Here is a 13,987-nt window from a genome sequence, read left to right on the forward strand (position 1 = left end):
CAGTCCAAACGTTCAATTCCTTACCCCCACCAATGCGAGAAGATCTGCCCTACATAAGATTCCGGCAAAACTTCATAACTGGATCAAAGAATCAGATAAGCAATCTGGCCTATGCTCCTAGGCCACCTCCCGCCCTACCACTGCACATACAATATGTTGCCCATATATATATAACACTTTTCTGTTTCATGATTGGCAATATCTTTCACTTTGGATTGTACTCTATGCAATACTTGATTGCACCCTGTATGATAAGATGCTACCTTAAATGTATATAATATTCTATTTTATTCTGATTAGACATCATCCTCTCATTCCAGACTGTACTTTTCGTAATATTTGATTGTACTTATGTATGAATATGTACCTTATGTAACCAAGCAAGCTGTCTCATGCAATGCGCCCTGAGGCCCCCGGGTCTGGTGCGCAATACAAGTAATAAATTAAACTAAACTAACTGTATAAACTGTGATTTATGATGCTAGAAAGAGAAAAATGAGAAGAGTTAACAAGAAGCTGGGTTTCTTTAACCTTGCCAGAAGTTGTATTTCTTTGAACCTAACAAGGATCTGTGTTTCTTCTTTGACATTCATAAGTTGTGGCAAAGCATCTTAACACAGAACACCATTGATGCTATTTGATGAAGTGGAAATCATTAATCAAGGAAGAAGAGAAATCTTCCTGTTGGTTGAACAATGGTTAACAGGATTTTCTTTTGACAAAGAAAATGAGCCAACATGGCCTCACCTTTCTCCACCAGACCTGCTGACTTGGCCTAGCCCTGCTCCCCCTCCCATTGGTTGCACTCAGCTTTTAAGACGGGAGCCGCCCACTACCACAACCAAGGCCCCTGTCTGCTCCCTGCTGCTACGTAACGCTGCCTGTTGTATTTCTCTCCCCCCACATTGTATGCATGTGATGCCTGCATGCCTGCCTGTTGTATTACGCTTCCCCCCTGTTGTTTGCATGTGATGCCTGTATGCCTGCCTGTTGTGTTTCGCTCCCCCCGTTGTATGAATGTGATGCCTGTATGCCTGCCTGTTGTATTACACCCCCCTGTTGTATGCATGTGATGGCTCTATACCTGCCTGTTGTATTATGCTACCCCCTGTTGGATTCCTGTGATGCCTGTATGCCTGCCTGTTGTATTACGCTCCCCTCTGCTGTATGCATGTGATGCCTGTATGCCTGCCTGTTGTATTACACTCCCCCCGTTTTATGCATGTGATGCCTGTATGCCTGCCTGTTGTATTTCGCTCCCCTGTTGTATGCATGTGATGCCTGTATGCCTGCCTGTTGTATTACGCTCCCCCCCTGTTTTATGCATGTGATGCCTGTATGCCTGCCTGTTGCATTTCGCTCCCCCCCCAGTTGTATGCATGTGATGCCTGTATGCCTGCCTGTTGTATTATGCTCCCCCCTGTTGTATGCATATGATGCCTGTATGCATGCCTGTTGTATTACGCTCCCCCCTGTTGTATGCATGTGATGCCTGTATGCCTGCCTGTAGTATTTCGCTCCCCCCCGTTGTATGCATGTGATGCTTGTATGCCTGCCTGTTGTATTACCCTCCCCCCCGTTTTATGCATGTGATGCCTGTATGCCTGCCTGTTGTATTACGCTCCCCCCTGTTTTATGCATGTGATGCCTGTATGCCTGCCTGTTTCATTTCGCTCCCCCCCTGTTGTATGCATGTGATGCCTGTATGCCTGCCTGTTGTATTATGCTCCCCCCTGTTGTATGCATATGATGCCTGTATGCCTGGCTGTTGCATTTCGCTCCCCCCCTGTTGTATGCATGTGATGCCTGTATGCCTGCCTGTTGTATTTCGCTCCCCTGTTGTATGCATGTGATGCCTGTATGCCTGCCTGTTGTATTACGCTCCCCCCCTGTTTTATGCATGTGATGCCTGTATGCCTGCCTGTTGTATTATGCTCCCCCCTGTTGTATGCATGTGATCCCCTATGCATGTGATGCCTATATTCCTGCTTGTTGTATTACGCTCCCCCCTGCTGTATGCATGTGAGGTCTGTATGCCTGCCTGTTGTATTTTCCCCCTCTGTTGTATGCATGTAATGCCTGTATGCCTGCCTGTTGTATTTCTCTCCCCCTTGCTGTATGCACGTGATGCCTGTATGCCTGTCTGTTGTATTACACCCCCCTGTTGTATGCATGTGAGGCCTGTATGCCTGCCTGTTGTATTTTGCTACCCCCCTGTTGTATTCCTGTGATGTCTGTATGCCTGCCTGTTGTATTATCCTCCACTCTGTTCTATGCATGTGATGCCTGTATGCCTGCCTGTTGTATTATGCCCCCACCCTGTTTTATGCATGTGATGCCTGCCTGTTGTATTACACTCCCTCCTGTTGTATGCATGTGATGCCTGTATGCCTGCCTGTTGTATTACGCTCCCCCCTGTTGTATGCATGTGATGCCTGTATGCCTGCCTGTAGTATTTCGCTCCCCCCCGTTGTATGCATGTGATGCTTGTATGCCTGCCTGTTGTATTACCCTCCCCCCGTTATATGCATGTGATGCCTGTATGCCTGCCTGTTGCATTTCGCTCCCCCTGTTGTATGCATGTGATGCCTGTATGCCTGCCTCTTGTGTTATGCTCCCCCCTGTTGTATGCATGTGATGCCTGTATGCCTGCCTGTTGTATTTCGCTCCCCCCGTTGTATGCATGTGATGCCTGTATTACTACAAAAACAGAAGAGAGCAGGGAAACTCTATACTCTGGACCAGAGTATTATTGTACCACAGAAATCCGGAAAAATTGTCCAGAGAACAAAACTGTGTTACTTACAAATTGTATCAAATTTATTTAATCATGATACAGAAATTTGAAAAATGATCCATTAATGACACAGTGCTTTAACCTCTTAAGTGCCATTGAGGTTTCCCCCCAGTGCCAATGGCTTTTTTTTTAAATCGCGGTATTCACCGCCCAAACCCGCCAACATTTCCCCCCTCATTAACCCCTTAAGTGCCACCGACGAGCCGGCTCGTCAGTGGCAACCTGGAGCGGTTTTTACCGACGAGCCGGCTCGTCGCTGGCATTTAAAGGGTTAAAGAACATGTTATTTCATATCACAACAATGGAGGTACATATAAAACATGGCTAAGTATTAGTCCATCACCCAAACCATTCATAGTGCAGCATTCAACCCATACAACATTCAACGTGACAATCATCCAAACAACATTGGCTAAAAAATGACAAAGTTAATTCATACTGGGGAGCGAGCACAATCCTCACATCCCATCTAATAATTTTAGTACGTTTTTTTTTGTTTTTATAGGAGCAGAAAGACATACAATAGAAAAAAGTTATGAAAACAATCTATCGCAAGGGCAGATCTAAAGATGAACATGTGGTATGGATCACATCCCTTGTAGACAATGCTGCACTATGAATGTTTTGGATGATGGACTAATTTTTAGCCATATTTTATATGTACCTCTATTGTTGTGATATGAAATAACAGGTTCTTTAAAGCACTGTGTCATTAATTGATCATTTTTCAAATGTCTGTATCATGATTAAATAAATTTGATACAATTTGTAAGTAACACAGTTTTGTTCTCTGGACAATTTTTCTGGATTTCTGTGATGCCGGTATGCCTGCCGGTTGTATTTCGCTGCCCCCCTTGTTTTATGAATTTAATGCCTCTATGTTTGAATTCTTTCATCTGCTGTACCCTCCCCCCTTTGGTAGCCCTCTCCTGCTATCCCCCCTACATCAATAAAACACTCCCTGCCCATCGTGGGAGTTTGTATTGACACATTTTGGTGACACCTCGCCGCCTTTGGTGCTGATGCTTTGATTTAACTTTTTGGACTCATGTGACTCATGTTGGTCCACCCATCTTGAATCTCGTCGTTCTCATGCTGGTCTTCCTTTAACATCATGCTCTTGCAACATTATGTGTTCAGTATTTACCTCTGCAACTTGATGTGCTCTTCACATGCTTTTTTGCCCTATAACACTGTATTTTGCCGGCTTGCCTGTTCTTCTCTTTCACCTCAATCTTCTGTTCCTCTCCCTATCGTTTTCCCTCTCCCCGCTGGTCCCTCCCCTTAGGTCCCTCCCCTTACTATATTCTATGGACTTGCTCTATCAGAGATGTCATCAGACCTTCCACGATAGTAGCTTGTTTGTTTCCTCCCACTCCCACATTTGTTTCTTCCGCCCCCTCTCACTCCCTCTCCAGCATTACCCGAAATGTCATCAGGCCTAGTACGATAGTTGCTTGTTTTGTTCCTCTCCTCCTCCCTCCTCTCCCCGCCCCTCACCTCTTGTCCATCTTCGGCTCTATCAGAAATGTTTTCAGGCCTAGTACGATAATCGCTTATCTGTTCTCATCGACTACCCCCCTCCCTCCCCTCCTTATCATTGTGATAGTTCTTGCACTATCTGAAATGTCGCCAAGCCTAGTACGATAGTTAATTTCACATTCTTAATGTCTCAAGGCCTTGTAAGAATGTCATTGTATTTTCCCTTGCCTTGAAGCACTTTGAAACACATGTGTGTATAGGCGCTATACAAATAAACTATCAATCAATCAATCAATCAAAGAACTTGGTTGGAACTTTGATGCAAAACCTGATTTCCTTGTTTCTTTTTGTTGAACGTTGGAACTGAATCTAACTTGAAACCTAGGGAAGGGGAGTGCACCCAAATTATAAAGAGAGATTGTAAATACATTAGAAGTACAACTGTTGATGCTGTTGGAAATTGCCATATCATTTTTGGGGTATTTTATGTTTAGGTGTGAGGGCCAGATATCCTTTGTTAGAGTGTTTCCTTTATTTTTTTTTAATAGGCAGGGAAATTGTCATTAGGGTAGGGATAGTGAGGTGTACGTTAAAACGTATAATTTAATAAAATGGCATATTTTGAGAAATCAACCAAAGGTTGTCCGCCTCACATTTCTGACCCCTCACACTTGGCAGCCCCAATGCTAATCATCATCTCTCCCTAACCTGCACTCTTCACACCACTCCTCTTCCACCGGAGCTGAGTTTGCACTGGGGGTACTGTCCTTCACTGAGAGTTTGATAATGTGCAGGACCAGTCCCATTGGAAGTCATCTGGATTCAGGCTCTCATTCAAACATCCATCCACTTGTGTCCAAGTGCGAATACAAAGCTGTTTTAAATTTCAACCCACTGTCTTCAGGGGTCTGTTTACATGAAGGGGTATTCTAGAGCACTGATAATCAGTTAGGGGCAGTGAGGATTAGTAGTGAAGTGTGAGGCATTTCGACTGTGCAAATGCTTGAAGTAGTGGAAGAGTGTGGGATGATGGCGGAGAAGTGAAGTTTTAGGCTGGGGGAGTTAGAGAGGATGAAATGATGAGGGAGTGGATCACAATGGAGGGAGAAAAAGGAGTTGGTTGAGGAGGTAAGATTAAGTGACTGGTGTGACAGTGCGTCGCACCAAAAAAAAATAACCATGCTCACTTGAATGTCAAGTCCAAGGGTGTTTATTGGATCTTTACAATCAACTTAAGCTAGGGACTTTCGTGTAGTTCTGAGGGCTAAGCGGGTCCTTGGGGAATTAGCGCTAGAGCTGTCCCTGTCTATCTCGACTTCCACAGTCTTACCCACCTCCCTCGCCAAGGTGTCCTTACCGAGATATTAGTACTAGTCAATCGTTGCACCAGTCCGCTTGTTTCTGGCTTAGGCTAATGGTGAATTTCCCTGGCTTCATGGCGGTCTCATTCCCTACGAGTTTTCTAACTTTCCTTGACCTACCCTTCTTAGTGTTCTAGGGAGTTATGGATGGTGCCTTCTTCCTCCCGGTGTCACGCTCACTTCTCTCATTATACTGGTCTCTTTACATGTCACTGTCCCTCTGATCTCTCACTCTGCCTTTCCGCCTCCGCCCTTTGATCTTGCTTCTTTTTTTTACTCCTGCTCTTATTATTACTCTGATCTCCAACTACCACTGCTTGAGACCTCCGCTGTTATACTTTTCTCCCTCCTTTCTCCACCACTTCTATTACGCCTCTCATTTCCTATCGCTCCTCCTACCACTACTTCTATTCTCCCACTCTGTGTCGCTATTACCATTGCCCTGCTACCACTACTATCTCTCACCTGCTCTACTCTCTCTCTCTACTCGACTACCCCCCGCCAAAACGTACAAGCGTCCACTACTACCAAGTACCACATGCTACTCCCACCACCACTACTATTACTCCGGCAGCTATGGAAGCGGGCCTGCTCCGGAGAAGGCCTGTGAGGATAAGGCCCTGTTTGTGCCTGTTCGCGCATCGTCACGCATGTCAGGCCCATCACTACCCCCTGCTCTGTTCCTACAAGGTAGGGCCCCTACATTTTTCGTACCACGTCCACATAACGGCCTACAAGCCCCCATTCATCTATCAGCTGTCTACACTCCAGAGCTGGCCTGCACTTCACGCATGCCCATTGTTCACCACACTACAAGGACCCTTATTGCCTGATTGAAGGAGAGCATATGACCACTCGCAACGCACTCGTGGCCCGTCCGTGACATTCACCCAACTTAATGCTCAACGCATAACTCTGTATTGCCAGTATATGAGAATTCTGACATAGCATTGCATTATTTTGTCAATACAAATCTTCCTTCTTGGTACTGCGCATCTGTTAGCCTGGCTTCTAGCTCTCGCCTCATTTGGCGATCTCATCTAAGACTAGCTTACCAGCTGCATACTTTTCTAGTACAGCAATACCTATATAGTGCAATACTGATAATACCTGGCCCTTGTTGTATTACATCCTGCACTTAGCCTACTGTGGGCTAATGTGTTGCCTGCACCTTGGGCAGCCCATTGCTCAACTCTGATGTTTAAATCCTCCTTCACTGTGTACATAGCCCATGTCACTGCCACTAGCAATGTTCACCACCTTTTTTTGTGACTGAAGCCTTTTGCTCAAACTATGTTACCCAATGTTAACTGTATTGCCTGCCTGCACCTAGCCTTTTGCCCAACTGTGTTACCTGTACCTAATCTTGGGCATTACTGTGTTGCCCAATGCTAGCCTAGCCTCTTGCCCAACTGTGTTACCTGTACCTAATCTTAGGCATTACTGTGTTGCCCAATGCTAGCCTATCCTCCTGCCCAACTGTGTTACCTGTACCTAATTTTAGGCATTACTGTTGGCCAATATTAGCCTAGCCTCTTGCCCAACTGTTTTACCTGTACCTAATCTTAGGCATTACTGTGTTGCCCATCGCTAGCCTAGCCTCTTGCCCAACTGTGTTACTTGTACCTAATCTTAGGCTTTACTGTGTTGCCCAATGCTAGCCTAGCCTTTTGCCCAACTGTGTTACCTGTACCTAATCCTAGGCATTACTGTGTGGCCCAATACTAGCCCAGCCTAGCATCTGCCCAACTGCGCTGCCTAGTCCTACCTTCACTGTGCGCACATCCCACTGCTCTGCGCCTAGCATATCAGAGATTGTCAGATTATCTACGCCACTGCATTGAGTAACTATTGAACCCCTAGTCAGGCCACATACTACCCTCATGGCTTCCCTACAGAGAGTTAGACTCATCATGGCAACCCTCTTACCACTATTCCACTCCATAGCTCCTACTTAATTCTTACCCACCCTCCAGCCCACACCTCCAAGCCCCACAGCTTTCCTGCAAACAGCCCCCTCCACCAATGCATCTTCATCTCCCCAGTGGAATGGATCACACGCTTCCCCACACCTCCCACAGCACTGGTTCCATGTCCTCTTAGCATGAGAAACACAAGATTAGGTTCTTGCCTTCCACTACGCAAGATTCTTCATAAAGCATTAGCCTCGCCTGACAACAATAGGACCAGCAGCTCCCAAGTGACAACCCCTCTGCCGTCCCGACATGGCAAAAATGCCTGCCCATTGCTCATTCCAGTTATACTCGGGGTCCCTGCCCTTGTCAATGCACGTTCACTGGTTGCCCACGCACTGGACATTGCTGACCTCATCACAACCAACAATCTGGACTTCCTTACGGTAACAGAAACATGGCTTCATCCGGCAGCTGGTCCATCCCTATCTTGGCCATACCAGACAATTACACAATCATCCACACAGACAGAGGTTCTGGTAAAGGTGGCAGAGGGGCCTTTATAGCCAAATCCCATCTGAACTTCAGAGAATTCTCAAGCTCAAGGCAGGCCTACCCTCAGCAGAACTCCTTTTAGTGAAACTACCAATCTCTAACACCCGCACCCTCCTATTTCACCTCATCTATCGACCCCTAGCTGCTATCTCCTCCTTTGAGGAAGATATCACCCACCTCCTTACCCAAAACACTAAACTGGGATCGCACATCATTCTCCTGGGAGACCTTAATTTAGGCCTATATGACGCCAATGATACCAATGCCACCACATTAGATAACGCCATCACACAACTAGGATTCAAACAGCGCATTAGCAAACCTACCCACTCCAAAGTTAGAACGTTGGATTGGCTGGCTGACCTTAATTGCTCCACAACTATTCTCAACGACGTACCGGGTGCGTGGTCAGACCACCACTGCATCACCTTCTCTTTCCAGAAAGACTCTCACACCACCTCACAGGCCGCCATTGCCCCGCAATCTCTATCTAGGAACAAACGCAATATAACACTAGACAAACTTCTGCCATTGCTACAGCCCATTACTGATCTGCCTCACACCGCAAATATGGATCCCTCTTCCTTGGTCGACCAGTACAATAGTACCATTGAACATGCCCTAAATCAAATTGCACCTTTGAAACTGAGAAAGGCAAAACCGACTGCCCATTTAAACAAATGGTTTACTGAAAAAACTAAAAGCTTTACGCAATGTCAAAAGACTATCTGAAGCCAATTGGAGAAAATCCCAGTCAACCTCCTACAAGGAAAGCTTTGCCTCTGTGGCAGCTACTTACAGCATTAAAAGAGAGATCTATAACACCAGGATACACAATGCTAAATCTGGTACCAAAGAGCTCTTCTCTATCTTAAGAGAATTAGAGTCTCCAGCACCTCCCACAGAGGATTGCACTAAAGACAAAGGGCCTCATCACGAGTTGGGCGGTAACGCCGGCGCTATTAGCACCGGCGCTAATAGCCCTACCGCCAAACCCCCCGGCGCTATTAGCGCCGGATCACGGGTTTGGCAGAAGGGTTATTGCCCATTCCCCATTGGGCCCAATGGGGAAAATTTGCGCTATTACCGCCGGCGGATTTCCCGCCAGCGGTAATCGCTCTGAAAATCGGCAATTTCGCTGCGGATTTCCCTCCAGCTCAGAGCTGGGGGGAAATCCGCCAAAGCCATGATCTGGCAGACCCTTAAATGCGGCAGTAATAGCGCTACCGCCGCATTTAAGGGTTACCGCCAGACTCGTGATGAGGCCCAAAGTCTGGTGTGAGAACATCCAGAAAGCTTTATCAGACAAATTAGTCCCACTACACAACAAAATTGAGATAAAGAAGAATAGTCTCGCCTCCAACACCCACATACCCAATCTGCCTATTCCACAAAAGCCCCAATGCCCTCCCTTCCACTTCTCCCCAGTACCCAGTGAAGAAGTGGCAAATATAATTTCAGGCCTCAAGCCCTCGAACTGCCAGGGTGACACCTGCCCTGCTTCAGTCATCAAGGAAGGTGTAAAAGAATTAGCACCTTTCATCACGGCTTTGATTAACTTGTCCTTTAAAAATTGCTTAGTCCCCAAAAACCTCAAAGAAGCTTGGGTCATGCCCCTCCTCAAAAAACCCAACCTATATCCAAACTTACCGACAAACTATAGACCCATAACAACGGTCCCATTCCTGCTAAAGATAATAGATAGAATAGCATATCTCCAAATTCAAAAACATCTGGAAGATAACAACCTTATGGTCTACGTCAGTCTGGCTTCAGACCCAGACACGGAACGGAAACAGCCCTCTTGTATCTAAAGATCCAAAGGGATGAAGCCAAAGACAAGGGCAATCTGGCCATCCTGCTCCTGCTGGACCTATCAGGAGCGTTGGACCTGGTGGACCACCAAATCTCGACTGATCATCTATCCTCTGTGGCAGCATTTTCACCAAATGCAGGCAGCTGGATCCAATACTTCCTTACAAATAGAACAACCAGAGTCTTTGCACCCACTGCAGCCGCTGAGCCAGTACCCATCCACTGCAGAGTCCCTCAAGGGTCTTGTGTTTCATCTACGCTTCATAATATGTTTACTAAGCTCCTATTTGATAGTCTTGATAACCTGGGTGTCACCTACACAAACTATGCAGATGACACTCAGGTCCTCATCACCCTCACTGGTTGTTATAAGAAGATGCTGAAAAGCTCAATGAAATCTATCGTGAAATTCAGGCCTGGTTGGCCACACACAGCCTCTGCTTAAATGACGACAAGACGGAGCTCTTGATCGTCGGCACCCAATCCCGTCTTAACAAACTCGACCACAGGTACAAATCCTTTAACATTGATGGCAATATCATCAAAGTTGCCAAATAGGTTAAAACCCTTGGCTTTTACTTAGATTCTACCCTCATTTAAAAAACAAGTGAACTCCACAGCCTCCACCACTGCATATACTAATAAACTAATCAACTCCTGCAAACCTTTTCTACCCACACACAGCTGGCTCACGGTAGCCAGGGCTTTGATATTGTCAAAACTGGACTATTGTTGTACTCTATTCCTAGGTTATTCTGAGCACAACCTGAATAGATTACAAGTTCTCCAGAACAACGCCCTTTGCTGTGCCTTGAACATACCTCGCCCCAGCCATTTCTCGTCCACCAGACGCCAACTCTCACTGGCTTCCAGTACTCAACAGAATGAAACTGGCCAACATAGCCCCCCAATATCTGTCAGATACATTCTCAAGGCACCAATCGTCCAGACCCACAAGATCTACTTACCTGCACTGCCTATATACCCAAGTATAAACTGAAAACAGCAGGGGGGTCGAGTTTCCCAGTGCTTGCAGCCAAATGCTGGAACTCCCCCCCCCCATCAGCTATTAGAGCCGAACCCTCCTTCTGGTCTTTCAGATCTAAAGTAAAGGAATGGCTTGTTGCCTAACTACCCCAGCGGCGTCGACCGAGCCAAGGCTATCCTGACCAACCTCTGTGTAAGGACTTTTGTATTTGTTTGTCTTGGCTTCTACTACGTTAGTCACTATTACTTCTGCTAGCACATGCTAAATGCATATCCTGCCCAATCCAGGATGCAGTTATACTGATCACTATGTATTTAAAAGCTGTAACTTGTCTCATCACTTATCTGCTGTTTATTGCCATTAACATTTGATCACCTGTAACCCGGTCATAAGTGATATTTAATATATTGCATCTGTGTAATGTAATTGTAGCAGTTTGCTATGATCAATTGCCCAGATACCTCAGGGTTAGGCACGCTCTATAAATATTAAGCTAAACTAAACTACTACCACCTCTACTACCACTACCTCCTTACTACTCCTACTCTACCTCTACTCCCCACACTATCCACTCACTCACAAATATTCCACCAACCCTCTCTCGAATGGCTTCTGCACTCCGGTCGCTCTCGCCTCCTCTGGTCTCTCAGACGTCCCCCACCAACTCTTGTCCTCACCAACTAACCCACCCTCAAGCATTCACACGCACTTATTTATATACCCTACTCCCTCCCAGGTATGGTTACTTAAACTGACAAATCACCTACCTGTCTCCAGGGGGTGTGACTGGGGAAGGCTTCACAGGGGCCAGTAAGACCCCCAGCCCTTATTGCTGCATTCTGGACCTGGAGCCTGTAATGGCTTCCAGAAGTCATGCATGGCTGCTGGCCTCTCTGCAGTCTTTTACATATACAGGTCCTTGGTGGTTGACTGGGTAACGTTGGGGCCTGGTAGTTTTTTTTAAAAAATAGCCTCCCTGGTCGGCTAGCGGACGCCATGCAGGCTGCATCAGCCGGTGTTGTTAAGGCCGCTGCACCCCTTGACGTCCATACGCGGCCCGGTGTAGTGATGCTTGCTGCACCCTGCGGCATATCGTCCACAGCTGCTCCGCAGCTCTGGCGTCTTCCCTAGGGCTGCTTCTTCCCTGTCGCTGGGTTCTCATCTGTCCAGTGTGAGAAACCTGAGGGTATTCTCACTCCTATTCCCCATGGATCCTATGCATAGGTGGCCAGGTAAAGACCATTGCGTTTGGATCCCGACCCTGGGGGTGGACAAGCAAAGGAGGATCACCTGGGCGGAGGGTCCTTGAGGACTGGGAGTGAGGGGCCTTGGGCCCCTTTTCCTAATAACAACCCACCCAATCCTTCTCCGATCTTTATGTGTTATTGTAAACCAGCTTCCCTTATTTTGTCTCAATCATGCCATTCAAGTATTGGGACTAGGAGGCATACACACCAAGATACAACCACACCACTCTGGTACTTAGACAAGAAAGAGAGCATGAGAGGAATACCACTACAAATATCAGGCATTTCGCACTAATAAGCCTAATTATAGCCAGGCAATTAAAAGACAGCTCATTCATACACCCAGGTGTATAAAAGTTGGGAAACCAATACACAGAGAAGAGGAAGAGGAGGGATAGAAAGGTGAGTCACTGCTGTGAGCCGCTGGATGCAGAGCTGCCATGTGACGAGGGTTGGTATATCGGGGACTGCAGAAGCTGACAGCCTGAACTGGGACGGCGTGAGAACAGGAGTTCTCTAGCGTAACTGCAAGGCAAAAGAAGGCGGCATGCTGAGGGGCCGGCCTTCTGATGAAGAGACAGAGTGCTTGTTCTCCCATGGCGTTGTGACAGAGCAGGAGTGTTTCAGAGGCAGAAGAGGGAACCCTGGAGGCAGCGCGGTATGCGAGAAGCCTGCAAATGAAGCTGGTGAGTTTCAGAGACCAGGAAACCCGGGTCGGAACTGACCGCAAGCGCTGTGAAGGAACCAGTAATTGTGCAAGTATATAATGTAGCTGAGTGGTCACGCGGGTCTGAAGGAAGCAGAAAACGTTCTCGAAAGTCTCCGTCTGAACTGTTTAATCAGTTAACAATCACGTGAAGTGTTAAAGGGACAGCACACCTTGAAAAAAGGAAAGGGGCAGTCCTGAAAGGTTCCGACTTGCGAAATAGACATGTCAATGGTGTAAATGAAATAAAGGGCCTCATTATGATACTGGCGGTAGCCGTGCTGGTAAAAGCAACACGGCTGCCGCCAGTATCATTTTTTTTCCGGCACCACCGAATGGGCAATTATTGGGTCATTACGGCCTTGCTGGACCCGGTAATTGCCCATTCGCGGGCGCCAGAAAATATTCTTCCGCATTCTCATTTGAGCCCCATAGGGCATTCATTCATGAATGGTGCCGGTGCATCCAACATGTTCTGCTCGCGGGTGTCGGTACACCCGCCAGGTCAGACGGGGCGGGCAAAAAGGCACCCGCGAGCAGAACTCATAATTTGCCGGTCCGGTAGTAACGGCACCGGTAGCTTACCGGCACCGTTACTACCGGACCGGCAAATGTATAATGAGGCCAATAATCTTTATCGAACTTGGGGAGGGGAACCCCAGCATTTCTACTGTGAACTATTTTGAACTTGAGGAAGAGCACTCCAGCATTTCTACTGTGAATTATTTTGAACTTGGGGAAGGGAACCCCAGTGCTTCTGTTGTGAACTACCTTTAACTTGGGCAAAGGAACCCTGGGTCCTGAATCAAACTATTTTCCCTGTTGTCTATGACGGATCATTTTAAGACTACTTTACACTTGGGGAAGGGGCAGAACTGTGGGTTAAACACTGTTTTCTTTTGGTGGCTGATATCCCTTCACATTGTATAAAGTTAGTAGTGAGGGCAAGGATAGGTTTTGGACCCAGACAGATTCTTCAGTTGAACTTTTTGACTCGGACGTTCCTTAGTTTTATTTAGGTAGGGAAATCACACGTTAGATTAGGTCGTTTTCCATCCTGACCTTTCAGTTAATAAAAAGTGTGTATTGTGAGATTTGAATCTATTGTCTGTGCCCTTCTTCA

General features: G+C 46.7%; 1 protein-coding gene across 1 annotated transcript in view; it reads left to right on the plus strand.

The window, feature by feature from the left end:
- The window catches only part of LOC138579901 (piezo-type mechanosensitive ion channel component 2-like), a 2,232,767-nt gene that overhangs the window by 2,189,180 nt on the left and 29,600 nt on the right, over positions 1-13,987 (plus strand). The gene's annotated exons all lie outside the window — the stretch shown is intronic.

The sequence above is a fragment of the Ambystoma mexicanum genome, chromosome 3p (genome assembly GCF_040938575.1).
Source record: "Ambystoma mexicanum isolate Mex_15411 chromosome 3p, UKY_AmexF1_1, whole genome shotgun sequence".
Lineage (NCBI taxonomy): Eukaryota > Metazoa > Chordata > Amphibia > Caudata > Ambystomatidae > Ambystoma > Ambystoma mexicanum.